The sequence below is a fragment of the Cetorhinus maximus genome, chromosome 1 (assembly GCF_964194155.1).
Source record: "Cetorhinus maximus chromosome 1, sCetMax3.hap1.1, whole genome shotgun sequence".
NCBI classification, from domain to species: Eukaryota; Metazoa; Chordata; class Chondrichthyes; order Lamniformes; family Cetorhinidae; genus Cetorhinus; species Cetorhinus maximus.
The window spans coordinates 246,573,320-246,600,803 of NC_135879.1; the positions used below are offsets into that span (position 1 = coordinate 246,573,320).

General features: G+C 48.2%; 1 protein-coding gene across 1 annotated transcript in view; it reads left to right on the forward strand.

Annotated features, from left to right (window-relative positions):
• Positions 1-27,484, forward strand: part of LOC144688623 (disintegrin and metalloproteinase domain-containing protein 12-like) — an 812,806-nt gene that overhangs the window by 443,693 nt on the left and 341,629 nt on the right. The gene's annotated exons all lie outside the window — the stretch shown is intronic.

The following is a 27,484-nucleotide window of genomic DNA, read 5'->3' on the forward strand; positions in this document are numbered from 1 at the left end:
GTAAAAAGTGCAGTGAGACAGGTGTATGTCGGATGCGTAAAGAGTCCAGTGAGACAGGGTTTTGTGAGTTGGGTAAAGAGTGCAGTGAGTCGGGTTTGTGAGATGTGTAATGAGTGCAGTGAGACAGGGGTTTGTGAGATGAGTAAAGAGTGCAGTGAGACAGGGGTTTTTGAGATGGGTAAAGTTTGCAGCGAGACAGGGGTTTCTGAGATGAGTAAAGAGTGCTGTGAGACAGGGGTTTGTGAGATGGGTAAAGATTGCAGTGACCAGGGATTTGTGAGATGAGTAATGAGTGCAGTGAGACCGGGGTTTGTGAGATGTGTAAAGATTGCAGTGAGACAGGGGTTTGTGAGATGAGTAAAGAGTGCAGTGAGACAGGGGTTTGTGAGATGAGTGAGAGTGCAGTGAGACAGGGGTTTGTGAGATGGGTAAAGAGTGCAGTGATACAGGGGTTTGTGAGATGTGTAAAGAGTGCAGTGAGACAGGGGTTTGTGAGATGGCTTAAGAGTACAGAGAGACAGGGGTTTGTGAGATGTGTGAAGAATGCAGTGAGAAAGGGGTTTGTGAGATGGCTTAAGATTGCAGTGAGACAGGGGTTTTGTGAGATGGGTAAAGAGTGCAGTGAGACAGGGGTTTGTGAGATGGCTTAAGAATGCAGTGAGACAGGGGTTTTGTGAGATGGGTAAAGAGTGCAGTGCGACAGGGGTTTGTGAGATGAGTTAAGAGTGCAGTGAGACGGGTTTGTGAGATGGGTAAAGAGTGAAGTGTGACAGGGGTTTGTGAGAAAGGGAAAGAGTGCAGTGAAACCGGGGTTTGTGAGATGTGGAAAGAGTGCAGTGAGACAGGGGTTTGTGAGATGAGTAAAGAGTGCAGTGAGACAGGGCTTGGTGGGATGGGCAAAGAGTGCAGTGAGACAGGGGTTTATGGGATGAGTAAAGAGTGCAGTGAGACCGGGGTTTGTGGGATGAGTAAAGAGTGCAATGAGACAGGGGGTTGTCAGATGAGTAAAGAGCGCAGTGAGACAGTGGTTTGTGAGATGGGTAAAGAGGGCAGTGAGACAGGTGTATGTCGGATGCGTAAAGAGTGCAGTGAGACAGGGTTATGTGAGTTGGGTAAAGAGTGCAGTGAGACGGGTTTGTGAGATGTGTAAAGATTGCAGTGAGACAGTGGTTTGTGAGATGAGTAAAGAGTGCAGTGAGACAGGGGTTTGTGAGATGAGTAAAGAGTGCAGTGAGACAGGGGTTTGTGAGATGTGTAAAGAGTGCAGTGAGACAGGGGTTTGTGAGATGGCTTAAGAGTGAAGAGAGACAGGGGTTTGTGAGATGTGTGAAGAGTGCAGTGAGAAAGGGGTTTGTGAGATGGCTTAAGATTGCAGTGAGACAGGGGTTTTGTGAGATGGGTAAAGAGTGCAGTGAGACAGGGGTTTGTGAGATGTGTAAAGAGTGCAGTGAGACAGGGGTTTGTGAGATGAGTAAAGTATGTAGTGAGACAGGGGTTTGTGAGATGGGGAAAGAGTTCAGTGAGACAGGGGTTTGTGAGATGTTTAACGAGTGCAGTGAGTCAGGCGTTTGTGAGTTGGGTAAAGAGTTCAGCGAGACAGGGGTTTGTGAGATTAGTAAAGAGTGCTTTGAGACAGGGGTTTGTGAGATGTGTAAAGAGTGCAGTGAGACAGGTGTTTGTGAGATGGTTAAAGAGGACAGTGAGACAGGGGTTTGTGAGATGTGTATAGAGTGCAGTGAGACAGGGGTGTGTGAGATGGGTAAAGAGTGCAGTGAGACTGGTTTCTGAGATTGGTAAAGAGTGCAGTGAGACAGTGGTTGGCGAGATGGGTAAAGAGTGCAGTGAGACAGGGGTGTGTGAGATGGGTAAAGAGTGCAGTGAGACGGATTTGTGAGATGGGTAAAGAGTGCTATGAGACGGGTTGGCGAGATGGGTAAAGAGTGCAGTGAGACAGGGGTTTGCGAGATGGGTAAAGTTTGCAGTGAGACAGGGGTTTGTGAGATGGGTAAAGAGTGCAGTGAGACAGGGGTTTGTGAGATGGGTAAGGAGTGCAGTGAGACAGGGGTTTGTGAGAAGGGTAAAGAGGGCAGTGAGACAGGGGTTTGTGAGATGGGTAAAGAGTGCAATGAGACAGGAGTTTGCGAGATGCATAAATACTGTAGTGAGACAGGGGTTTGTGGGATGACTAAAGAGTGCAGTGAGACAGGCGTTTGTGGGATGAGTAAAGAGTGCAGTGAGACAGGAGTTTGTGAGACGGGTAAAGAGTTCAGTGAGACAGGGGTTTGTGAGAGCGGTAAAGAGTGCAGTGAGACGTGTTTGTGAGATGGGTAAATAGTGCAGTGAGACAGGGGTTTGTGAGATGGGTAAAGAGTGCAGTGAGACAGGGGTTTGTGAGATGGGTAATGAGTGTAGTGAGACAGCAGTTTGTAAGATCGGTAAAAAGTGCAGTGAGACAGGGGTTTGTGAGATGAGTAAAGAGTGCAATGAGACAGGGGTTTGTAAGATGGGTAAAGAGTGCAGTGAGACAGGGGTTTGTCAGATGAGTAAAGAGCGCAGTGAGACAGTGGTTTGTGAGATGGGTAAAGAGTGCAGTGAGACGGATTTGTGAGATGGGTAAAGAGTGCAGTGAGACGGGTTGGCGAGATGGGTAAAGAGTGCAGTGAGACAGGGGTTTGCGAGATGGGTAAAGTTTGCAGTGAGACAGGGGTTTGTGAGATGGGTAAAGAGTACAGTGAGACAGTGGTTTGTGAGATGGGTAAGGAGTGCAGTGAGACAGGGGTTTGTGAGAAGGGTAAAGAGGGCAGTGAGACAGGGGTTTGTGAGATGGGTAAAGAGTGCAATGAGACAGGAGTTTGCGAGATGCGTAAATACTGTAGTGAGACAGGGGTTTGTGGGATGACTAAAGAGTGCAGTAAGACAGGCGTTTGTGGGATGAGTAAAGAGTGCAGTGAGACAGGAGTTTGTGAGACAGGTAAAGAGTTCAGAAGAGACAGGGGTTTGTGAGAGGGGTAAAGAGTGCAGAGAGACACGTTTGTGAGATGGGTAAATAGTGCAGTGAGACAGGGGTTTGTGAGATGGGTAAAGAGTGCAGTGAGACAGGGGTTTGTGAGATGGGTAATGAGTGTAGTGAGACAGCAGTTTGTAAGATGGGTAAAGAGTGCAGTGAGACAGGGGTTTGTGAGATGAGTAAAGAGTGCAATGAGACAGGGGTTTGTAAGATGGGTAAAGAGTGCAGTGAGACAGGGGTTTGTCAGATGAGTAAAGAGCGCAGTGAGACAGTGGTTTGTGAGATGTGTAAAGAGTGCAGTGAGACAGGTGTATGTCGGATGCGTAAAGAGTCCAGTGAGACAGGGTTTTGTGAGTTGGGTAAAGAGTGCAGTGAGACAGGGGTTTGTGAGATGAGTAAAGAGTGCTGTGAGACAGGGGTTTTTGAGATGGGTAAAGATTGCAGCGAGACAGGGGTTTCTGAGATGAGTAAAGAGTGCTGTGAGACAGGGGTTTGTGAGATGGGTAAAGATTGCAGTGACCAGGGATTTGTGAGATGAGTAATGAGTGCAGTGAGACCGGGGTTTGTGAGATGTGTAAAGATTGCAGTGAGACAGGGGTTTGTGAGATGAGTAAAGAGTGCAGTGAGACAGGGGTTTGTGAGATGAGTAAAGAGTGCAGTGAGACAGGGGTTTGTGAGATGGGTAAAGAGTGCAGTGAGACAGGGGTTTGTGAGATGTGTAAAGAGTGCAGTGAGGCAGGGGTTTGTGAGATGGCTTAAGAGTGCAGTGAGACAGGGGTTTGTGAGATGAGTAAAGAGTGCACTGAGACAGAGGATTGTGAGATGTGTAAAGGGTGCAGTGAGACAGGGCTTGGTGGGATGGGCAAAGAGTGCAGTGAGACAGGGGTTTATGGGATGAGTAAAGAGTGCAGTGAGACCGGGTTTTGTGGGATGAGTAAAGAGTGCAATGAGACAGGGGGTTGTCAGATGAGTAAAGAGCGCAGTGAGACAGTGGTTTGTGAGATGGGTAAAGAGGGCAGTGAGACAGGTGTATGTCGGATGCGTAAAGAGTGCAGTGAGACAGGGTTTTGTGAGTTGGGTAAAGAGTGCAGTGAGGCGGGTTTGTGAGATGTGTAATGAGTGCAGTGAGACAGGGGTTTGTGAGATGAGTAAAGAGTACAGTGAGACAGGGGTTTATGAGATGGGTAAAGATTGCAGCGAGACAGGGGTTTCTGAGATGAGTATAGAGTGCTGTGAGACAGGGGTTTGTGAGATGGGTAAAGAATGCAGTGAGACAGGGGTTTGTGAGATGAGTAAGGAGTGCAGTGAGACAGGGGTTTGTGAGAGGGCTTAAGAGTGCGATGAGACAGCTGTTTGTGAGATGTGTAAAGAGTGCAGTGAGACAGGGGTTTGTGAGATGTGTAAAGAGTGCAGTGAGACAGGGGTTTGTGAGATGGGTAATGAGTGCAGTGAGACAGGGGCTTGTGACATGGGTAAATGTGCAGTGAGACAGTGGTTTGTGGGATGGGTAATGAGTGCAGTGAGACAGGGGTTTGTGAGATGGTTAAAGAGTGCAGTGAGACAGGCTTTGTGTGATGGTTAAGGAGTGCAGTGAGACAAGGGTTTGTGAGGTAGATAAAGAGTGCAGTTAGGCGTTTGCGAGATGGGTGAGGAGTGCAGCGAGACAGGGGTTTGTGAGATGGGCAAACAGTGCAGTGAGACGGGTTTATCAGCTGAGTAAAGTGTACCGTGAGACTGGTTTGCGAGTTGAGTAAAGAGTGCAGTGAGACAGGGGTTTGTGAGATGAGTAAAGAGTGCAGTGAGACAGGGGTTTGTGAGATGGGTAAAGAGTGCAGTGACACAGGGGTTTGTGAGATGAGTAAAGAGTGCAGTGAGACAGTGGTTTGTGAGACGGCTTAAGAGTGCAGTGAGACAGGGGTTTGTGAGATGTGTAAAGAGTGCAGTGAGACAGGGGTTTGTGAGATGGCTTAAGAGTGCAGTGAGACAGGTGTTTTGTGAGATGGGTAAAGAGTGCAGTGCGACAGTGGTTTGTGAGATGAGTTAAGAGTGCAGTGAGACGGGTTTGTGAGATGGGTAAAGAGTGAAGTGTGACAGGGGTTTGTGAGATAGGTAAAGAGTGCAGTGAGACAGGGGTTTGTGAGATGTGGAAAGAGTGCAGTGAGACAGTGGTTTGTGAGATGAGTAAAGAGTGCACTGAGACAGAGGATTGTGAGATGTGTAAAGGGTGCAGTGAGACAGGGCTTGGTGGGATGGGCAAAGAGTGCAATGAGACAGGGGGTTGTGGGATGGGTAATGAGTGCAGTGAGACAGCGTTCTGTGAGATGAGTAAAGAGTGCCGTGAGACAGGTTTGTGATATGCGTAAAGTCTGCATTGTGACAGGGGTTTGGTGGATGAGTAAAGAGTGCAGTGAGACAGGTGTTTGTGAGATGCATAAAGGGTGCAGTGCATTGGGTTCATGAGATGGGTAAAGAGTGCAGTGAGACAGGGGTTTGTGAGATGGTTATAGAGTGCAGTGAGACGGGTTTGTGAGATGGGTAAAGTGTGCAGTGAGACAGGGCTTTGTGAGATGAGTAAAGAGTGCAGTGAGACAGGGGTGTGTGAGATGGGTAAAGAGTGCAGTGAGACTGGTTTGTGAGATTGGTAAAGAGTGCAGTGAGACAGTGGTTGGCGAGATGGGTAAAGAGTGCAGTGAGACAGGGGTGTGTGAGATGGGTAAAGAGTGCAGTGAGACGGATTTGTGAGATGGGTAAAGAGTGCTGTGAGACGGGTTGGCGAGATGGGTAAAGTTTGCAGTGAGACAGGGGTTTGTGAGATGGGTAAAGAGTGCAGTGAGACAGGGGTTTGTGAGATGGGTAAGGAGTGCAGTGAGACAGGGGTTTGTGAGAAGGGTAAAGAGGGCAGTGAGACAGGGGTTTGTGAGATGGGTAAAGAGTGCAATGAGACAGGAGTTTGCGAGATGCGTAAATACTGTAGTGAGACAGGGGTTTGTGGGATGACTAAAGAGTGCAGTGAGACAGGCGTTTGTGGGATGAGTAAAGAGTGCAGTGAGACAGGAGTTTGTGAGACGGGTAAAGAGTTCAGTGAGACCGGGGTTTGTGAGAGGGGTAAAGAGTGCAGTGAGACGCGTTTATGAGATGGGTAAATAGTGCAGTGAGACAGGGGTTTGTGAGATGGGTAAAGAGTGCAGTGAGACAGGGGTTTGTGAGATGGGTAATGAGTGTAGTGAGACAGCAGTTTGTAAGATGGGTAAAGAGTGCAGTGAGACAGGGGTTTGTTAGATGAGTAAAGAGTGCAATGAGACAGGGGTTTGTAAGATGGGTAAAGAGTGCAGTGAGACAGGGGTTTGTCAGATGAGTAAAGAGCGCAGTGAGACAGTGGTTTGTGAGATGGGTAAAGAGTGCAGTGAGACAGGTGTATGTCGGATGCGTAAAGAGTGCAGTGAGACAGGGTTTTGTGAGTTGGGTAAAGAGTGCAGTGAGTCGGGTTTTTGAGATGTGTAATGAGTGCAGTGAGACAGGGGTTTGTGAGATGAGTAAAGAGTGCAGTGAGACAGGGGTTTTTGAGATGGGTAAAGATTGCAGCGAGACAGGGGTTTCTGAGATGAGTAAAGAGTGCTGTGAGACAGGGGTTTGTGAGATGGGTAAAGATTGCAGTGATTAGGGATTTGTGAGATGAGTAATGAGTGCAGTGAGACCGGGGTTTGTGAGATGTGTAAAGATTGCAGTGAGACAGGGGTTTGTGAGATGAGTAAAGAGTGCAGTGAGACAGGGGTTTGTGAGATGAGTAAAGAGTGCAGTGAGACAGGGGTTTGTGAGATGGGTAAAGAGTGCAGTGAGACAGGGGTTTGTGAGATGTGTAAAGAGTGCATTGAGACAGGGGTTTGTGAGATGGCTTAAGAGTGCAGAGAGACAGGGGTTTGTGAGATGTGTGAAGAGTTCAGTGAGAAAGGGGTTTGTGAGATGGCTTAAGATTGCAGTGAGACAGGGGTTTTGTGAGATGGGTAAAGAGTGCAGTGAGACAGGGGTTTGTGAGATGGCTTAAGAATGCAGTGAGACAGGGGTTTTGTGAGATGGGTTAAGAGTGCAGTGCGACAGGGGTTTGTGAGAAGAGTTAAGAGTGCAGTGAGACGGGTTTGTGAGATGGGTAAAGAGTGAAGTGTGACAGGGGTTTGTGAGATAGGGAAAGAGTGCAGTGAAACAGGGGTTTGTGAGATGTGGAAAGAGTGAAGTGAGACAGGGGTTTGTGAGATGAGTAAAGAGTGCACTGAGACAGAGGATTGTGAGATGTGTAAAGGGTGCAGTGAGACAGGGCTTGGTGGTATGGGCAAAGAGTGCAGTGAGACAGGGGTTTATGGGATGAGTATAGAGTGCAGTGAGACCGTGGTTTGTGGGATGAGTAAAGAGTGCAATGAGACAGGGGGTTGTCAGATGAGTAAAGAGCGCAGAGAGACAGTGGTTTGTGAGATGGGTAAATAGGGCAGTGAGACAGGTGTATGTCGGATGCGTAAAGAGTGCAGTGAGACAGGGTTTTGTGAGTTGGGTAAAGAGTGCAGTGAGACGGGTTTGTGAGATGTGTAATGAGTGCAGTGAGACAGGGGTTTGTGAGATGAGTAAGGAGTGCAGTGAGACAGGGGTTTTTGAGATGGGTAAAGATTGCAGCGAGACAGGGGTTTCTGAGATGAGTAAAGAGGGCAGTGAGACAGGGGTTTGTGAGATGTGTATAGAGTGCAGTGAGACAGGGGTGTGTGAGATGGGTAAAGAGTGCAGTGAGACTGGTTTCTGAGATTGGTAAAGAGTGCAGTGAGACAGTGGTTGGCGAGATGGGTAAAGAGTGCAGTGAGACAGGGGTGTGTGAGATGGGTAAAGAGTGCAGTGAGACGGATTTGTGAGATTGGTAAAGAGTGCTGTGAGACGGGTTGGCGAGATGGGTAAAGAGTGCAGTGAGACAGGGGTTTGCGAGATGGGTAAAGTTTGCAGTGAGACAGGGGTTTGTGAGATCGGTAAAGAGTGCAGTGAGACAGTGGTTTGTGAGAATGGTAAGGAGTGCAGTGAGACAGGGGTTTGTGAGAAGGGTAAAGAGGGCAGTGAGACAGGGATTTGTGAGATGGGTAAAGAGTGCAATGAGACAGGAGTTTGCGAGATGCATAAATACTGTAGTGAGACAGGGGTTTGTGGGATGACTAAAGAGTGCAGTGAGACAGGCGTTTGTGGGATGAGTAAAGAGTGCAGTGAGACAGGAGTTTGTGAGACGGGTAAAGAGTTCAGTGAGACAGGGGTTTGTGAGAGGGGTAAAGAGTGCAGTGAGACGCGTTTGTGAGATGGGTAAATAGTGCAGTGAGACAGGGGTTTGTTAGATGGGTAAAGAGTGCAGTGAGACAGGGGTTTGTGAGATGAGTAAAGAGTGCAATGAGACAGGGGTTTGTAAGATGGGTAAAGAGTGCAGTGAGACAGGGGTTTGTCAGATGAGTAAAGAGCGCAGTGAGACAGTGGTTTGTGAGATGGGTAAAGAGTGCAGTGAGACGGATTTGTGAGATGGGTAAAGAATGCTGTGAGACGGTTTGGCGAGATGGGTAAAGAGTGCAGTGAGACAGGGGTTTGCGAGATGGGTAAAGTGTGCAGTGAGACAGGGGTTTGTGAAATGGGTAAAGAGTGCAGTGAGACAGAGGTTTGTGAGATGGGTAAGGAGTGCAGTGAGACAGGGGTTTGTGAGAAGGGTAAAGAGGGCAGTGAGACAGGGGTTTGTGAGATGGGTAAAGAGTGCAATGAGACAGGAGTTTGCGAGATGCGTAAATACTGTAGTGAGACAGGAGTTTGTGGGATGACTAAAGAGTGCAGTGAGACAGGCGTTTGTGGGATGAGTAAAGAGTGCAGTGAGACAGGAGTTTGTGAGACGGGTAAAGAGTTCAGTGAGACAGAGGTTTGTGAGAGGGGTAAAGAGTGCAGTGAGACACGTTTGTGAGATGGGTAAATAGTGCAGTGAGACAGGGGTTTGTGAGATGGGTAAAGAGTGCAGTGAGACAGGGGTTTGTGAGATGTGTAATGAGTGTAGTGAGACAGCAGTTTGTAAGATGGGTAAAGAGTGCAGTGAGACAGGGGTTTGTGAGATGAGTAAAGAGTGCAATGAGACAGGGGTTTGTAAGATGCGTAAAGAGTGCAGTGAGACAGGGGTTTGTCAGATGAGTAAAGAGCGCAGTGAGACAGTGGTTTGTGAGATGTGTAAAGATTGCAGTGAGACAGGGGTTTGTGAGATGAGTAAAGAGTGCAGTGAGACAGGGGTTTGTGAGAGGGGTAAAGAGTGCAGTGAGACAGGGGTTTATGGGATGAGTAAAGAGTGCAGTGAGACCGGGGTTTGTGGGATGAGTAAAGAGTGCAATGAGACAGGGGGTTGTCAGATGAGTAAAGAGCGCAGTGAGACAGTGGTTTGTGAGATGGGTAAAGAGGGCAGTGAGACAGGTGTATGTCGGATGCGTAAATAGTGCAGTGAGACAGGGTTTTGTGAGTTGGGTAAAGAGTGCAGTGAGACGGGTTTGTGAGATGTGTAATGAGTGCAATGAGACAGGGGTTTGTGAGATGAGTAAAGAGTGCAGTGAGACAGGGGTTTTTGAGATGGGTAAAGATTGCAGCGAGACAGGGGTTTCTGAGATGAGTAAAGAGTGCTGCGAGACAGGGGTTGTGAGATGGGTAAAGATTGCAGTGAGACAGGGATTTGTGAGATGAGTAATGAGTGTAGTGAGACCGGGGTTTGTGAGATGTGTAAAGATTGCAGTGAGACAGTGGTTTGTGAGATGAGTAAAGAGTGCAGTGAGACAGGGGTTTGTGAGATGAGTAAAGAGTGCAGTGAGACAGGGGTTTGTGAGATGGGTAAAGAGTGCAGTGAGACAGGGGTTTGTGAGATGTGTAAAGAGTGCAGTGAGACAGGGGTTTGTGAGATGGCTTAAGAGTGAAGAGAGCCAGGGGTTTGTGAGATGTGTGAAGAGTGCAGTGAGAAAGGGGTTTGTGAGATGGATTAAGATTGCAGTGAGACAGGGGTTTTGTGAGATGGGTAAAGAGTGCAGTGAGACAGGGGTTTGTGAGATGTGTAAAGAATGCAGTGAGACAGGGGTTTGTGAGATGAGTAAAGTATGTAGTGAGACAGGGGTTTGTGAGATGGGGAAAGAGTTCAGTGAGACAGGGGTTTGTGAGATGTTTAACGAGTGCAGTGAGTCAGGCGTTTGTGAGTTGGGTAAAGAGTTCAGCGAGACAGGGGTTTGTGAGATTAGTAAAGAGTGCAGTGAGACAGGGGTTTGTGAGATGTGTAAAGAGTGCAGTAAGACAGGTGTTTGTGAGATGGTTAAAGAGGGCAATGAGACAGGGGTTTGTGAGATGTGTATAGAGTGCAGTGAGACAGGGGTGTGTGAGATGGGTAAAGAGTGCTGTGAGACTGGTTTCTGAGATTGGTAAAGAGTGCAGTGAGACAGTGGTTGGCGAGATGGTTAAAGAGTGCAGTGAGACAGGGATGTGTGAGATGGGTAAAGAGTGCAGTGAGACCGATTTGTGAGATGGGTAAAGAGTGCTGTGAGACGGGTTGGCGAGATGGGTAAAGAGTGCAGTGAGACAGGGGTTTGCGAGATGGGTAAAGTTTGCAGTGAGACAGGGGTTTGTGAGATGGGTAAAATAGTGCAGTGAGACAGGGGTTTGTGAGATGGGTAAGGAGTGCAGTGATACAGGGGTTTGTGAGAAGGGTAAAGAGGGCAGTGAGACAGGGGTTTGTGAGATGGGTAAAGAGTGCAATGAGACAGGAGTTTGCGAGATGCATAAATACTGTAGTGAGACAGGGGTTTGTGGGATGACTAAAGAGTGCAGTGAGACAGGCGTTTGTGGGATGAGTAAAGAGTGCAGTGAGACAGGAGTTTGTGAGACAGGGGTTTGTGAGATGGGTAAAGAGTGCAGTTAGACGGATTTGTGAGATGGGTAAAGAGTGCTGTGAGACGCGTTGGCGAGATGGGTAAAGAGTGCAGTGAGACAGGGGTTTGCGAGATGTGTAAAGGTTGCAGTGAGACAGGGGTTTGTGAGATGGGTAAAGAGTGCAGTGAAACAGGGGTTTGTGAGACAGGTAAAGAGTTCAGAAGAGACAGGGGTTTGTGAGAGGGGTAAAGAGTGCAGTGAGACACGTTTGTGAGATGGGTAGATAGTGCATTGAGACAGGGGTTTGTGAGATGGGTAAAGAGTGCAGTGAGACAGGGGTTTGTGAGATGGGTAATGAGTGTAGTGAGACAGCAGTTTGTAAGATGGGTAAAGAGGTAAGTGAGACAGGGGTTTGTGAGATGAGTAAAGAGTGCAGTGAGACAGGGGTTTGTAAGATGGGTAAAGAGTGCAGTGAGACAGGGGTTTGTCAGATGAGTAAAGAGCGCAGTGAGACAGTGGTTTGTGAGATGGGTAAAGAGTGCAGTGAGACAGGTGTATGTCGGATGCGTAAAGAGTCCAGTGAGACAGGGTTTTGTGAGTTGGGTAAAGAGTGCAGTGAGTCGGGTTTGTGAGATGTGTAATGAGTGCAGTGAGACAGGGGTTTGTGAGATGAGTAAAGAGTGCAGTGAGACAGGGTTTTTTGAGATGGGTAAAGATTGCAGCCAGACAGGGGTTTCTGAGATGATTAAAGAGTGCTGTGAGACAGGGGTTTGTGAGATGGGTAAAGATTGCAGTGACCAGGGATTTGTGAGATGAGTAATGAGTGCAGTGAGACCGGGGTTTGTGAGATGTGTAAAGATTGCAGTGAGACAGGGGTTTGTGAGATGAGTAAAGAGTGCAGTGAGACAGGGGTTTGTGAGATGGGTAAAGAGTGCAGAGAGACAGGGGTTTGTGAGATGTGTGAAGAGTGCAGTGAGAAAGGGGTTTGTGAGATGGCTTAAGATTGCAGTGAGACAGGGGTTTGGTGAGATGGGTAAAGAGTGCAGTGAGACAGGGGTTTGTGAGATGGCTTAAGAGTTCAGTGAGACGGGTTTGTGAGATGGGTAAAGAGTGAAGTGTGACAGGTGTTTGAGAGATAGGTAAAGAGTGCAGTGAGACAGGGGTTTGTGAGATGTGGAAAGAGTGCAGTGAGACAGGGGTTTGTGAGATGAGTAAAGAGTGCACTGAGACAGAGGATTGTGAGATGTGTAAAGGGTGCAGTGAGACAGGGCTTGGTGGGATGAGTAAAGAGTGCAGTGAGAAAGGGGTTTTTGGGATGAGTAAAGAGTGCACTGAGACAGGGGTTTGTGGGATGGGTAACGAGTGCAGTGAGACAGTGGTTTGTGAGATGTGTAAAGAGTGCAGTCTGACAGGGGTTGTGAGATGAGTAAAGAGGGCAGTGAGTCAGGGGTTTGTGAGATGAGTTAAGAGGGCAGTGAGACGGGAGTTTGTGAGATGGGTAAAGAGTGCAGTGAGACGGGTATGTAAGATGAGTAAAGAGTGCGGGGAGACAGGGGTTTGTGAGATGGGTAAAGAGTGCAGTGAGACAGGAGTTTGTGAGATCGATAGTGTGCAGTGAGAAGGGGGTTTGTGAGATGGGTAAAGAGTGCAGTGAGACTGGGGTTTTTGAGATGAGAAAAGAGTGCAGTGAGACAGGGGTTTGTGAGATGGGTAAAGAGTGCTGTGAGACAGGGGTTTGTGAGATGGGTAAAGACTGCAGTGAGACCGGGGTTTGTGAGATGTGGAAAGAGTGCAGTGAGACAGGTTTTTGTGAGATGAGTAAAGAGTGCACTGAAACAGAGGATTGTGAGATGTTTAAAGGGTGCAGTGAGACAGGGCTTGGTGGGATGGGCAAAGAGTGCAGTGAGACAGGGATTTATGGGATGAGTAAAGAGTGCAGTGAGACCGGGGTTTGTGGGATGAGTAAAGAGTGCAAATAGACAGGGGGTTGTCAGATGAGTAAAGAGTGCAGTGAGACAGTGGTTTGTGAGATGGGTAATGAGGGCAGTGAGACAGGTGTATGTCGGATGCGTAAAGAGTGCAGTGAGACAGCGTTTTGTGAGTTGGGTAAAGAGTGCAGTGAGACAGGGGTTTGTGAGATGAGTAAAGAGTGCAATGAGACAGGGGTTTGTAAGATGCGTAAAGAGTGCAGTGAGACAGGGGTTTGTCAGATGAGTAAAGAGCGCAGTGAGACAGTGGTTTGTGAGATGTGTAAAGATTGCAGTGAGACAGGGGTTTGTGAGATGAGTAAAGAGTGCAGTGAGACAGGGGTTTGTGAGAGGGGTAAAGAGTGCAGTGAGACAGGGGTTTATGGGATGAGTAAAGAGTGCAGTGAGACCGGGGTTTGTGGGATGAGTAAAGAGTGCAATGAGACAGGGGGTTGTCAGATGAGTAAAGAGCGCAGTGAGACAGTGGTTTGTGAGATGGGTAAAGAGTGCAGTGAGACAGGTGTATGTCGGATGCGTAAATAGTGCAGTGAGACAGGGTTTTGTGAGTTGGGTAAAGAGTGCAGTGAGACGGGTTTGTGAGATGTGTAATGAGTGCAATGAGACAGGGGTTTGTGAGATGGATTGAGATTGCAGCGAGACAGGGGTTTCTGAGATGAGTAAAGAGTGCTGTGAGACAGGGGTTGTGAGATGTGTAAAGATTGCAGTGTGACAGGGATTTGTGAGATGAGTAATGAGTGCAGTGAGCCCGGGGTTTGTGAGATGTGTAAAGATTGCAGTGAGACAGTGGTTTGTGAGATGAGTAAAGAGTGCAGTGAGACAGGGGTTTGTGAGATGAGTAAAGAGTGCAGTGAGACAGGGGTTTGTGAGATGGGTAAAGAGTGCAGTGAGACAGGGGTTTGTGAGATGAGTAAAGAGTGCAGTGAGACAGGGGTTTGTGAGATGGCTTAAGAGTGAAGAGAGACAGGGGTTTGTGAGATGTGTGAAGAGTGCAGTGAGAAAGGGGTTTGTGAGATGGCTTAAGATTGCAGTGAGACAGGGGTTTTGTGAGATGGGTAAAGAGTGCAGTGAGACAGGGGTTTGTGAGAAGGGTAAAGAGGGCAGTGAGACAGGGGTTTGTGAGATGGCTAAAGAGTGCAATGAGACAGGAGTTTGCGAGATGCATAAATCCTGTAGTGAGACAGGGATTTGTGGGATGACTAAAGAGTGCAGTGAGACAGGCGTTTGTGAGATGTGTAAAGATTGCAGTGAGACAGTGGTTTGTGAGATGTGTAAAGATTGCAGTGAGACAGTGGTTTGTGAGATGAGTAAAGAGTGCACTGAGACAGGGGTTTGTGAGATGAGTAAAGAGTGCAGTGAGACAGGGGTTTGTGAGATGGGTAAAGAGTGCAGTGAGACAGGGGTTTGTGAGATGAGTAAAGAGTGCAGTGAGACAGGGGTTTGTGAGATGGCTTAAGAGTGAAGAGAGACAGGGGTTTGTGAGATGTGTGAAGAGTGCAGTGAGAATGGGGTTTGTGAGATGGCTTAAAATTGCAGTGAGACAGGGGTTTTGTGAGATTAGTAAAGAGTGCAGTGAGACAGGGCTTTGTGAGATGTGTAAAGAGTGCAGTGAGACAGGTGTTTGTGAGATGGTTAAAGAGGGCAGTGAGACAGGGGTTTGTGAGATGGTTATAGAGTGCAGTGAGACAGGGGTGTGTGAGATGGGTAAAGAGTGCAGTGAGACTGGTTTCTGAGATTGGTAAAGAGTGCAGTGAGACAGTGGTTGGCGAGATGGGTAAAGAGTGCATTGAGACAGGGGTGTGTGAGATCGGTAAAGAGTGCAGTGAGACGGATTTGTGAGATGGGTCAAGAGTGCTGTGAGATAGGCGTTGGCGAGATGGGTAAAGAGTGCAGTGAGACGGGTATGTAAGATGAGTAAAGAGTGCGGGGAGACAGGGGTTTGTGAGATGGGTAAGGAGTGCAGTGAGACAGGGGTTTGTGAGAAGGGTAAAGAGGGCTGTGAGACAGGGGTTTGTGAGATGGGTAAAGAGTGCAGTGAGACCGGGGTTTGTGGGATGAGTAAAGAGTGCAGTGAGACAGGGGTTTTTGGGATGAGTAAAGAGTGCACTGCGACAGGGGTTTGTGGGATGGGTAACGAGTGCAGTGAGACAGGGGTTTGTGAGAAGGGTAAAGAGGGCAGTGAGACAGGGGTTGTGAGATGGGTAAAGAGTGCAGTGAGACCGTGGTTTGTTGGATGGGTAACGAGTGCAGTGAGACAGTGGTTTGTGAGATGTGTAAAGAGTGCAGTCTGACAGGGGTTGTGAGATGAGTAAAGAGGGCAGTGAGTCAGGGGTTTGTGAGATGAGTTAAGAGGGCAGTGAGACTGGAGTTTGTGAGATGGGTAAAGAGTGCAGTGAGACGGGTATGTAAGATGAGTAAAGAGTGCGGGGAGACAGGGGTTTGTGAGACGGGTAAAGAGTGCAGTGAGACAGGAGTTTGTGAGATGGATAGTGTGCAGTGAGAAAGGGGTTTGTGAGATGGGTAAAGAGTGCAGTGAGACTGGGGTTTTTGAGATGAGAAAAGAGTGCAGTGAGACAGGGGTTTGTGAGATGGGTAACGAGTGCTGTGAGACAGGGGTTTGTGAGATGTGTAAAGGGTGCAGTGAGACAGGGCTTGGTGGGATGGGCAAAGAGTGCAGTGAGACAGGGGTTTATGGGATGAGTAAAGAGTGCAGTGAGACCGGGGTTTGTGGGATGAGTAAAGAGTGCAATGAGACAGGGGGTTGTCAGATGAGTAAAGAGCGCAGTGAGACAGTGGTTTGTGAGATGGGTAAAGAGGGCAGTGAGACAGGTGTATGTCGGATGCGTAAAGAGTGCAGTGAGACAGGGTTTTGTGAGTTGGGTAAAGAGTGCAGTGAGACGGGTTTGTGAGATGTGTAATGAGTGCAGTGAGACAGGGGTTTGTGAGATGAGTAAAGAGTGCAGTGAGACAGGGGTTTTTGAGATGGGTAAAGATTGCAGCGAGACAGGGGTTTCTGAGATGAGTTAAGAGTGCTGTGAGACAGGGGTTGTGAGATGGGTAAAGATTGCAGTGAGACAGGGATTTGTGAGATGAGTAATGAGTGCAGTGAGACCGGGGTTTGTGAGATGTTTAAAGATTGCAGTGAGACAGTGGTTTGTGAGATGAGTAAAGAGTGCAGTGAGACAGGGGTTTGTGAGATGAGTAAAGAGTGCAGTGAGACAGGGGTTTGTGAGATGGCTTAAGAGTGAAGAGAGACAGGGGTTTGTGAGAGGTGTGAAGAGTGCAGTGAGACCGGGGTTTGTGAGATGGGTAAAGAGTGCTGTGAGATAGGCGTTGGCGAGATGGGTAAAGAGTGCAGTGAGACGGGTATGTAAGATGAGTAAAGAGTGCGGGGAGACAGGGGTTTGTGAGATGGGTAAGGAGTGCAGTGAGACAGGGGTTTGTGAGAAGGGTAAAGAGTGCAGTGAGACAGGGGTTTGTGAGATGGGTAAAGAGTGCAGTGAGACCGGGGTTTGTGGGATGAGTAAAGAGTGCAGTGAGACAGGGGTTTTTGGGATGGGTAACGAGTGCAGTGAGACAGTGGTTTGTGAGATGTGTAAAGAGTGCAGTCTGACAGGGGTTGTGAGATGAGTAAAGAGTGCAGTGAGTCACGGGTTTGTGAGATGAGTTAAGAGGGCAGTGAGACGGGAGTTTGTGAGATGGGTAAAGAGTGCAGTGAGACGGGTATGTAAGATGAGTAAAGAGTGCGGGGAGACAGGGGTTTGTGAGACAGGTAAAGAGTGCAGTGAGACAGGAATTTGTGAGATGGATAGTGTGCAGTGAGAAAGGGGTTTGTGAGATGGGTAAAGAGTGCAGTGAGACTGGGGTTTTTGAGATGAGAAAAGAGTGCAGTGAGACAGGGGTTTGTGAGATGGGTAACGAGTGCTGTGAGACAGGGGTTTGTGAGATGGGTAAAGACTGCAGTGAGACCGGGGTTTGTGAGATGTGGAAAGAGTGCAGTGAGACAGGGGTTTGTGAGATGAGTAAAGAGTGCACTGAGACAGAGGATTGTGAGATGTGTAAAGGGTGCAGTGAGACAGGGCTTGGTGGGATGGGCAAAGAGTGCAGTGAGACAGGGGTTTATGGGATGAGTAAAGAGTGCTGTGAGACAGGGGTTTGTGGGATGAGTAAAGAGTGCAATGAGACAGGGGGTTGTCAGATGAGTAAAGAGCGCAGTGAGACAGTGGTTTGTGAGATGGGTAAAGAGGGCAGTGAGACAGGGTTTTGTGAGTTGGGTAAAGAGTGCAGTGAGACGGGGTTGTGAGATGTGTAATGAGTGCAGTGAGACAGGGGTTTGTGAGATGAGTAAAGAGTGCAGTGAGACAGGGGTTTTTGAGATGGGTAAAGATTGCAGCGAGACAGGGGTTTCTGAGATGAGTAAAGAGTGCTGTGAGACAGGCGTTTGTGAGATGGGTAAAGATTGCAGTGAGACAGGGATTTGTGAGATGAGTAATGAGTGCAGTGAGACCGGGGTTTGTGAGATGTGTAAAGATTGCAGTGAGACAGGGGTTTGTGCGATGAGTGAAGAGTGCAGTGAGACAGGGGTTTGTGAGATGAGTAAAGAGTGCAGTGAGACAGGGGTTTGTGAGATGGGTAATGAGTGCAGTGAGACAGGGATTTGTGAGATGAGTAAATAGTGCAGTGAGACAGGGGTTTGTGAGATGGCTTAAGAGTGAAGAGAGACAGTGGTTTGTGAGATGTGTGAAGAGTGCAGTGAGAAAGGGGTTTGTGAGATGGCTTAAGATTGCAGTGAGACAGGGGTTTTGTGAGATGGGTAAAGAGTGCAGTGAGACAGGGGTTTGTGAGATGTGTGAAGAGTGCAGTGCGACAGGGGTTTGTGAGATGAGTAAAGTATGTAGTGAGACAGGGGTTTGTGAGATGGGTAAAGAGTTCAGTGAGACAGGGGTTTGTGAGATGTTTAACGAGTGCAGTGAGTCAGGCGTTTGTGAGTTGGGTAAAGAGTTCAGCGAGACAGGGGTTTGTGAGATTAGTAAACAGTGCAGACAGACAGGAGTTTGTTAGATGTGTAAAGAGTGCAGTGAGACAGGGTTTTGTGAGATGGGTAAAGAGTGCAGTGAGACAGGGGTTTGTGAGATGGGTAAATGTGCAGTGAGACAGGGGTTTGTGAGATGGGTATAGAGTGCAGTGAGATAGGCGTTTGTGAGATGAGTAAAGACTGCAGTGGGGCAGGTTTTTGAGATGAGTAAAGAGTGCAGTGAGACAGGAGTTTGTGAGATGGATAGTGTGCAGTGAGAAAGGGGTTTGTGAGATGGGTAAAGAGTGCAGTGAGACTGGGGTTTTTGAGATGAGAAAAGAGTGCAGTGAGACAGGGGTTTGTGAGATGGGTAACGAGTGCTGTGAGACAGGGGTTTGTGAGATGGGTAAAGACTGCAGTGAGACCGGGGTTTGTGAGATGTGGAAAGAGTGCAGTGAGACAGGGGTTTGTGAGATGAGGAAAGAGTGCACTGAGACAGAGGATTGTGAGATGTGTAAAGGGTGCAGTGAGACAGGGCTTGGTGGGATGGGCAAAGAGTGCAGTGAGACAGGGGTTTATGGGATGAGTAAAGAGTGCTGTGAGACAGGGGTTTGTGGGATGAGTAAAGAGTGCAATGAGACAGGGGGTTGTCAGATGAGTAAAGAGCGCAGTGAGACAGTGGTTTGTGAGATGGGTAAAGAGGGCAGTGAGACAGGGTTTTGTGAGTTGGGTAAAGAGTGCAGTGAGACGGGGTTGTGAGATGTGTAATGAGTGCAGTGAGACAGGGGTTTGTGAGATGAGTAAAGAGTGCAGTGAGACAGGGGTTTTTGAGATGGGTAAATATTGCAGCGAGACAGGGGTTTCTGAGATGAGTAAAGAGTGCTGTGAGACAGGCGTTTGTGAGATGGGTAAAGATTGCAGTGAGACAGGGATTTGTGAGATGAGTAATGAGTGCAGTGAGACCGGGGTTTGTGAGATGTGTAAAGATTGCAGTGAGACAGGGGTTTGTGCGATGAGTGAAGAGTGCAGTGAGACAGGGGTTTGTGAGATGAGTAAAGAGTGCAGTGAGACAGGGGTTATTTGAGATGGGTAATGAGTGCAGTGAGACAGGGATTTGTGAGATGAGTAAATAGTGCAGTGAGACAGGGGTTTGTGAGATGGCTTAAGAGTGAAGAGAGACAGTGGTTTGTGAGATGTGTGAAGAGTGCAGTGAGAAAGGGGTTTGTGAGATGGCTTAAGATTGCAGTGAGACAGGGGTTTTGTGAGATGGGTAAAGAGTGCAGTGAGACAGGGGTTTGTGAGATGTGTGAAGAGTGCAGTGCGACAGGGGTTTGTGAGATGAGTAAAGTATGTAGTGAGACAGGGGTTTGTGAGATGGGTAAAGAGTTCAGTGAGACATGGGTTTGTGAGATGTTTAACGAGTGCAGTGAGTCAGGCGTTTGTGAGTTGGGTAAAGAGTTCAGCGAGACAGGGGTTTGTGAGATTAGTAAACAGTGCAGACAGACAGGAGTTTGTTAGATGTGTAAAGAGTGCAGTGAGACAGGGTTTTGTGAGATGGGTAAAGAGTGCAGTGAGACAGGGGTTTGTGAGATGGGTAAATGTGCAGTGAGACAGGGGTTTGTGAGATGGGTATAGAGTGCAGTGAGATAGGCGTTTGTGAGATGAGTAAAGACTGCACTGGGGCAGGTTTTTGAGATGAGTAAAGAGTGCAGTGAGACAGGGGTTTGTGAGATCAGTTTAGAGTGCAGTGAGACAGGGGTTTGTGAGATGGGTAGTGTGCAGTGAGAAAGGGGTTTGTGAGATGGGTAAAGAGTGCAGTGAGACTGGGGTTTTTGTAATGAGAAAAGAGTGCATTGAGACAGGGGTTTGTGAGATGGGTAAAGAGTGCTGTGAGTCAGGGGTTGGTGAGATGGGTAAAGACTGCAGTGAGACCGGGGTTTGTGAGATGTGTAAAGAGTGCAGTGAGACAAGGGTTTGTGAGATGTGTAATGAGTGCAGTGAGACAGGTGTTTGTGAGATGGGTAAAGTGTGCAGTGAGACATGGATATGTGAGATGGGTAAAGAGTGCACTGAGACAGTGGTTTGTGAGATGGGTAAAGAGTGCAGTTAAATAGGGGTTTGTGAGATGGGGAAAGAGTGCAGTGAGACTGGGGTTTGTGGGCTGGGTAAAGACTGCAGTGAGGCAGGGGTTTGTGGGTTGAGTATAGAGTGCAGTGAGACAGGGGTTTGTGGGATGAGCAAAGAGTGTATTGAGACAGGGTTTTGTGGGATGGGTAAAAAGTGCAGTGAGACAGTGGTTTGTGAGATGAGTTAAGAGTGCAGTGAGACGGGTTTGTGAGATGGGTAAAGAGTGAAGTGTGACAGGGGTATGTGAGATAGGCAAAGAGTGCAGTGAGACAGAGGATTGTGAGATGGGTAAAGAGTGCAGTGAGACAGGGCTTGGTGGGATGGGTTAAGAGTGCCGTGAGACTGTGGTTTGTGAGATGGGTAAAGAGTGTTGTGAGACCGGGGTTTGTGGGATGACTAAAGAGTGCAATGAGACAGGGGATTGTGGGATGGTTAATGAGTGCAGTGAGACAGGTTTGTGAGATGCGTAAAGTGTGCAGTGTGACAGGGGTTTGGTGGATGAGTTAAGAGTGCAGAGAGACAGGTGTTTGTGAGATGGGTAAAGGGCGCAGTGCGTTGGGTTCATGAGATGGGTAAAGAGTGCAGTGAGACAGGGGTTTGTGAGATGGTTAAAGAGTCAGTGAGATGGGTTTGTGAGATGGGCAAAGAGTGCAGTGAGACAGGGCTTTGTGAGATGAGTAAAGAGTGCAGTGAGACAGGGGTGTGTGAGATGGGTAAAGAGTGCAGTGAGACGGGTTTGTGAGATGGGTAAAGAGTGCAGTGAGACAGGGGTTGGCGAGATGAGTAAAGAGTGCAGTGAGACAGGGGTGTGTGAGATGGGTAAAGAGTGCAGTGAGACGGATTTGTGAGATTTATTTACACTGCAGTGAGACAGGGGTTGGCGAGATGGGTAAAGAGTGCAGTGAGACAGGGGTTTGCGAGATGGGTAATGAGTGCAGTGAGACAGGGGTTTGTGAGATGGGTAAAGAGTGCAGTGAGACAGGGGTTTGTGAGAAGTGTAAAGAGGGCAGTGAGACAGAGGTTTGTGAGATGGGTAAAGAGTGCTGTGAGACAGGAGTTTGCAAGATGGGTAAAGAGTGCAGTGAGACAGCGGTTTGTGAGATGAGTAAAGAGTGCAATGAGACAGGGGTTTGTAAGATGGGTAAAGAGTGCAGTGAGACAGGTGTTTGTTAGATGAGTAAAGAGCGCAGTGAGACAGGGGTTTGTGAGATGGGTAAAGAGTGCAGTGAGACAGGTGTTTGTGGGATGGGTAAAGAGTGCAGTGAGACAGGGGTTTCTGAGTTGGGTAAAGAGTGCAGTGAGACGGGTTTGTGAGATGTGTAAGACTGCAGTGAGACATGGGTTTTTGAGATGGGTAAAGATTGAGGCAAGACAGGGGTTTCTGAGATGAGTAACGACTGCTGTGAGACAGGGGTTTGTGAGATTGGTAAAGATTGCAGTGAGACAGTTGTTTGAGAGATGAGTAATGAGTGCTGTGAGACCGGGGTTTGTGAGATGTGTAAAGATTGCAGTGAGACAGGGGTTTGTGAGATGAGTAAAGAGTGCAGTGAGACTGGGGTTTGTGAAATGGGTAAAGATTCCAGTGAGACAGGGGTTTGTGAGATGAGTAAAGAGTGTAGTGAGACCGGAGTTTGTGAGATGGGTAAAGAGAGCAGTGTGTCATGGGTTTGTGAGATGAGATATGAGTGCAGTGAGACAGGGGTTTGTGAGAGGGGTAAAGAGTGCAGTGAGACAGGGGTTTGTGAGATGAGTAAAGAGTGCAGTGAGACAGGGGTTTGTGGGATGGGTAGAGAGTGCAGTGGGACAGGGTTGGTGTGATGAGTAAAGAGTGCAGTGAGACAAGTGTTTGTCAGATGGGTAAAGAGTGCACTGAGACAGGGGTTTGTGAGATGAGTAAAGAGTGCAGTGTGACAGGGGTTTGTGAGATGAGTAAAGAGTGCAATTAGACGGGGGTTTGTGAGATGGGTAAATAGTGCAGTGAGACGGGTTTGTGAGATGAGTAAAGTGAGCAGTGAGAAAGGGGTTTGTGAGATGAGTAAAGAGTGCAGTGAGACAGGGGTTTGTGAGATGGGTAAAGAGTGCAGTGAGATAGGGGTTTGTGAGATGAGTAAAGAGTGCAGTGAGACAGGGGTTTGTGAGATGGCTTAAGAGTGAAGAGAGACAGGGGTTTGTGAGATGTGTGAAGAGTGCAGTGAGAAAGGGGTTTGTGAGATGGCTTAAGATTGCAGTGAGACAGGGGTTTTGTGAGATGGGTAAAGAGTGCAGTGAGACAGGGGTTTGTGAGATGTGTAAAGAGTGCAGTGAGACAGGGGTTTGTGAGATGAGTAAAGTATGTAGTGAGACAGTGGTTTGTGAGATGGGTAAAGAGTTCAGTGAGACAGGGGTTTGTGAGATGTTTAACGAGTGCAGTGAGTCAGGCGTTTGTGAGTTGGGTAAAGAGTTCAGCGAGACAGGGGTTTGTGAGATTAGTAAAGAGTGCAGTGAGACAGGGGTTTGTGAGATGTGTAAAGAGTGCAGTGAGACAGGTGTTTGTGAGATGGTTAAAGAGGGCAGTGAGACAAGGGTTTGTGAGATGGGTATAGAGTGCAGTGAGACAGGGGTGTGTGAGATGGGTAAAGAGTGCAGTGAGACTGGTTTCTGAGATTGGTAAAGAGTGCAGTGAGGCAGTGGTTGGCGAGATGGGTAAAGAGTGCAGTGAGACAGGGGTGTGTGAGATGGGTAAAGAGTGCAGTGAGACGGATTTGTGAGATGGGCAAAGAGTGCTATGAGACGGGTTGGCGAGATGGGTAAAGAGTGCAGTGAGACAGGGTTTTGCGAGATGGGTAAAGTTTGCAGTGAGACAGGGGTTTGTGAGATGGGTTAAGAGTGCAGTCAGACAGGGGTTTGTGAGATGGGTAAGGAGTGCAGTGAGACAGGGGTTTGTGAGAAGTGTAAAGAGGGCAGTGAGACAGGGGTTTGTGAGATGGGTAAAGAGTGCAATGAGACAGGAGTTTGCGAGATGCATAAATACTGTAGTGAGACAGGGGTTTGTGGGATGACTAAAGAGTGCAGTGAGACAGGTGTTTGTGGGATGAGTAAAGAGTGCAGTGAGACAGGAGTTTGTGAGACGGGTAAAGAGTTCAGTGAGACAGGGGTTTGTGAGAGGGGTAAAGAGTGCAGTGAGACGCGTTTGTGAGATGGGTAAATAGTGCAGTGAGACAGGGTTTTGTGAGATGGGTAAAGAGTGCAGTGAGACAGGGGTTTGTGAGATGTGTAATGAGTGTAGTGAGACAGCAGTTTGTAAGATGGGTAAAGAGAGCAGTGAGACAGGGGTTTGTGAGATGAGTAAAGAGTGCAATGAGACAGGGGTTTGTAAGATGGGTAAAGAGTGCAGTGAGACAGGGGTTTGTCAGATGAGTAAAGAGCGCAGTGAGACAGTGGTTTGTGAGATGGGTAAAGATTGCAGTGGACGGATTTGTGAGATGGGTAAAGAGTGCAGTGAGACGGGTTGGCGAGATGGGTAAAGAGTGCAGTGAGACAGGGGTTTGCGAGATGGGTAAAGTTTGCAGTGAGACAGGGGTTTGTGAGATGGGTAAAGAGTGCAGTGAGACAGTGGTTTGTGAGATGGGTAAGGAGTGCAGTGAGACAGGGGTTTGTGAGAAGGGTAAAGAGGGCAGTGAGACAGGGGTTTGTGAGATGGGTAAAGAGTGCAATGAGACAGGAGTTTGCGAGATGCGTAAATACTGTAGTGAGACAGGGGTTTGTGGGATGACTAAAGAGTGCAGTGAGACAGGCGTTTGTGGGATGAGTAAAGAGTGCAGTGAGACAGGAGTTTGTGAGACGGGTAAAGAGTTCAGTGAGACAGGGGTTTGTGAGAGGGGTAAAGAGTGCAGTGAGACGCGTTTGTGAGATGGGTAAATAGTGCAGTGAGACAGGGGTTTGTTAGATGGGTAAAGAGTGCAGTGAGACAGGGGTTTCTGAGACGGGTAATGAGTGTAGTGAGACAGCAGTTTGTAAGATGGGTAAAGAGTGCAGTGAGACAGGGGTTTGTGAGATGTGTAAAGAGTGCAGTGAGACAGGGGTTTGTGAGATGAGTAAAGTATGTAGTGAGACAGTGGTTTGTGAGATGGGTAAAGAGTTCAGTGAGACAGGGGTTTGTGAGATGTTTAACGAGTGCAGTGAGTCAGGCGTTTGTGAGTTGGGTAAAGAGTTCAGCGAGACAGGGGTTTGTGAGATTAGTAAAGAGTGCAGTGAGACAGGGGTTTGTGAGATGTGTAAAGAGTGCAGTGAGACAGGTGTTTGTGAGATGGTTAAAGAGGGCAGTGAGACAAGGGTTTGTGAGATGGGTATAGAGTGCAGTGAGACAGGGGTGTGTGAGATGGGTAAAGAGTGCAGTGAGACTGGTTTCTGAGATTGGTAAAGAGTGCAGTGAGGCAGTGGTTGGCGAGATGGGTAAAGAGTGCAGTGAGACAGGGGTGTGTGAGATGGGTAAAGAGTGCAGTGAGACGGATTTGTGAGATGGGCAAAGAGTGCTATGAGACGGGTTGGCGAGATGGGTAAAGAGTGCAGTGAGACAGGGTTTTGCGAGATGGGTAAAGTTTGCAGTGAGACAGGGGTTTGTGAGATGGGTTAAGAGTGCAGTCAGACAGGGGTTTGTGAGATGGGTAAGGAGTGCAGTGAGACAGGGGTTTGTGAGAAGTGTAAAGAGGGCAGTGAGACAGGGGTTTGTGAGATGGGTAAAGAGTGCAATGAGACAGGAGTTTGCGAGATGCATAAATACTGTAGTGAGACAGGGGTTTGTGGGATGACTAAAGAGTGCAGTGAGACAGGTGTTTGTGGGATGAGTAAAGAGTGCAGTGAGACAGGAGTTTGTGAGACGGGTAAAGAGTTCAGTGAGACAGGGGTTTGTGAGAGGGGTAAAGAGTGCAGTGAGACGCGTTTGTGAGATGGGTAAATAGTGCAGTGAGACAGGGTTTTGTGAGATGGGTAAAGAGTGCAGTGAGACAGGGGTTTGTGAGATGTGTAATGAGTGTAGTGAGACAGCAGTTTGTAAGATGGGTAAAGAGAGCAGTGAGACAGGGGTTTGTGAGATGAGTAAAGAGTGCAATGAGACAGGGGTTTGTAAGATGGGTAAAGAGTGCAGTGAGACAGGGGTTTGTCAGATGAGTAAAGAGCGCAGTGAGACAGTGGTTTGTGAGATGGGTAAAGATTGCAGTGGACGGATTTGTGAGATGGGTAAAGAGTGCAGTGAGACGGGTTGGCGAGATGGGTAAAGAGTGCAGTGAGACAGGGGTTTGCGAGATGGGTAAAGTTTGCAGTGAGACAGGGGTTTGTGAGATGGGTAAAGAGTGCAGTGAGACAGTGGTTTGTGAGATGGGTAAGGAGTGCAGTGAGACAGGGGTTTGTGAGAAGGGTAAAGAGGGCAGTGAGACAGGGGTTTGTGAGATGGGTAAAGAGTGCAATGAGACAGGAGTTTGCGAGATGCGTAAATACTGTAGTGAGACAGGGGTTTGTGGGATGACTAAAGAGTGCAGTGAGACAGGCGTTTGTGGGATGAGTAAAGAGTGCAGTGAGACAGGAGTTTGTGAGACGGGTAAAGAGTTCAGTGAGACAGGGGTTTGTGAGAGGGGTAAAGAGTGCAGTGAGACGCGTTTGTGAGATGGGTAAATAGTGCAGTGAGACAGGGGTTTGTTAGATGGGTAAAGAGTGCAGTGAGACAGGGGTTTCTGAGACGGGTAATGAGTGTAGTGAGACAGCAGTTTGTAAGATGGGTAAAGAGTGCAGTGAGACAGGGGTTTGTGAGATGAGTAAAGAGCGCAGTGAGACAGTGGTTTGTGAGATGGGTAAAGAGTGCAGTGAGACAGGTGTATGTCGGATGCGTAAAGAGTCCAGTGAGACAGGGTTTTGTGAGTTGGGTAAAGAGTGCAGTGAGTCGGGTTTGTGAGATGTGTAATGAGTGCAGTGAGACAGGGGTTTGTGAGATGAGTAAAGAGTGCAGTGAGACAGGGGTTTTTGAGATGGGTAAAGATTGCAGCGAGACAGGGGTTTCTGAGATGAGTTAAGAGTGCTGTGAGACAGGGGTTTGTGAGATGGGTAAAGATTGCAGTGACCAGGGATTTGTGAGATGAGTAATGAGTGCAGTGAGACCGGGGTTTGTGAGATGTGTAAAGATTGCAGTGAGACAGGGGTTTGTGAGATGAGAAAAGAGTGCAGTGAGACAGGGGTTTGTGAGATGAGTAAAGAGTGCAGTGAGACAGGGGTTTGTGAGATGGGTAAAGAGTGCAGTGAGACAGTGGTTTGTGAGATGTGTAAAGAGTGCAGTGAGACAGGGGTTTGTGAGATTGCTTAAGAGTGCAGAGAGACAGGGGTTTGTGAGATGTGTGAAGAGTGCAGTGAGAAAGGGGTTTGTGAGATGGCTTAAGAATGCAGTGAGACAGGGGTTTTGTGAGATGGGTAAAGAGTGCAGTGCGACAGGGGTTTGTGAGATGAGTTAAGAGTGCAGTGAGACAGAGGATTGTGAGATGTGTAAAGGGTGCAGTGAGACAGGGTTTGGTGGGATGGGCAAAGATTGCAGTGAGACAGGGGTTTATGGGATGAGTAAAGAGTGCAGTGAGAAAGGGTTTTGTGAGTTGGGTAAAGAGTGCAGTGAGGCGGGTTTGTGAGATGAGTAAAGAGCGCAGTGAGACAGGTGTATGTCGGATGCGTAAAGAGTGCAGTGAGACAGGGTTTTGTGAGTTGGGTAAAGAGTGCAGTGAGACGGGGTTGTGAGATGTGTAATGAGTGCAGTGAGACAGGGGTTTGTGAGATGAGTAAAGAGTGCAGTGAGACAGGGGTTTTTGAGATGGGTAAAGATTGCAGCGAGACAGGGGTTTCTGAGATGAGTAAAGAGTGCTGTGAGACAGGCGTTTGTGAGATGGGTAAAGATTGCAGTGAGACAGGGATTTGTGAGATGAGTAATGTGTGCAGTGAGACCGGGGTTTGTGAGATGTGTAAAGATTGCAGTGAGACAGGGGTTTGTGCGATGAGTGAAGAGTGCAGTGAGACAGGGGTTTGTGAGATGAGTAAAGAGTGCAGTGAGACAGGGGTTTGTGAGATGGGTAAAGAGTGCAGTGAGACAGGGGTTTGTGAGATGAGTAAATAGTGCAGTGAGACAGGGGTTTGTGAGATGGCTTAAGAGTGAAGAGAGACAGTGGTTTGTGAGATGTGTGAAGAGTGCAGTGAGAAAGGGGTTTGTGAGATGGCTTAAGATTGCAGTGAGACAGGGGTTTTGTGAGATGGGTAAAGAGTGCAGTGAGACAGGGGTTTGTGAGATGTGTAAAGAGTGCAGTGCGACAGGGGTTTGTGAGATGAGTAAAGTATGTAGTGAGACAGGGGTTTGTGAGATGGGTAAAGAGTTCATTGAGACAGGGGTTTGTGAGATGTTTAACGAGTGCAGTGAGTCAGGCGTTTGTGAGTTGGGTAAAGAGTTCAGCGAGACAGGGGTTTGTG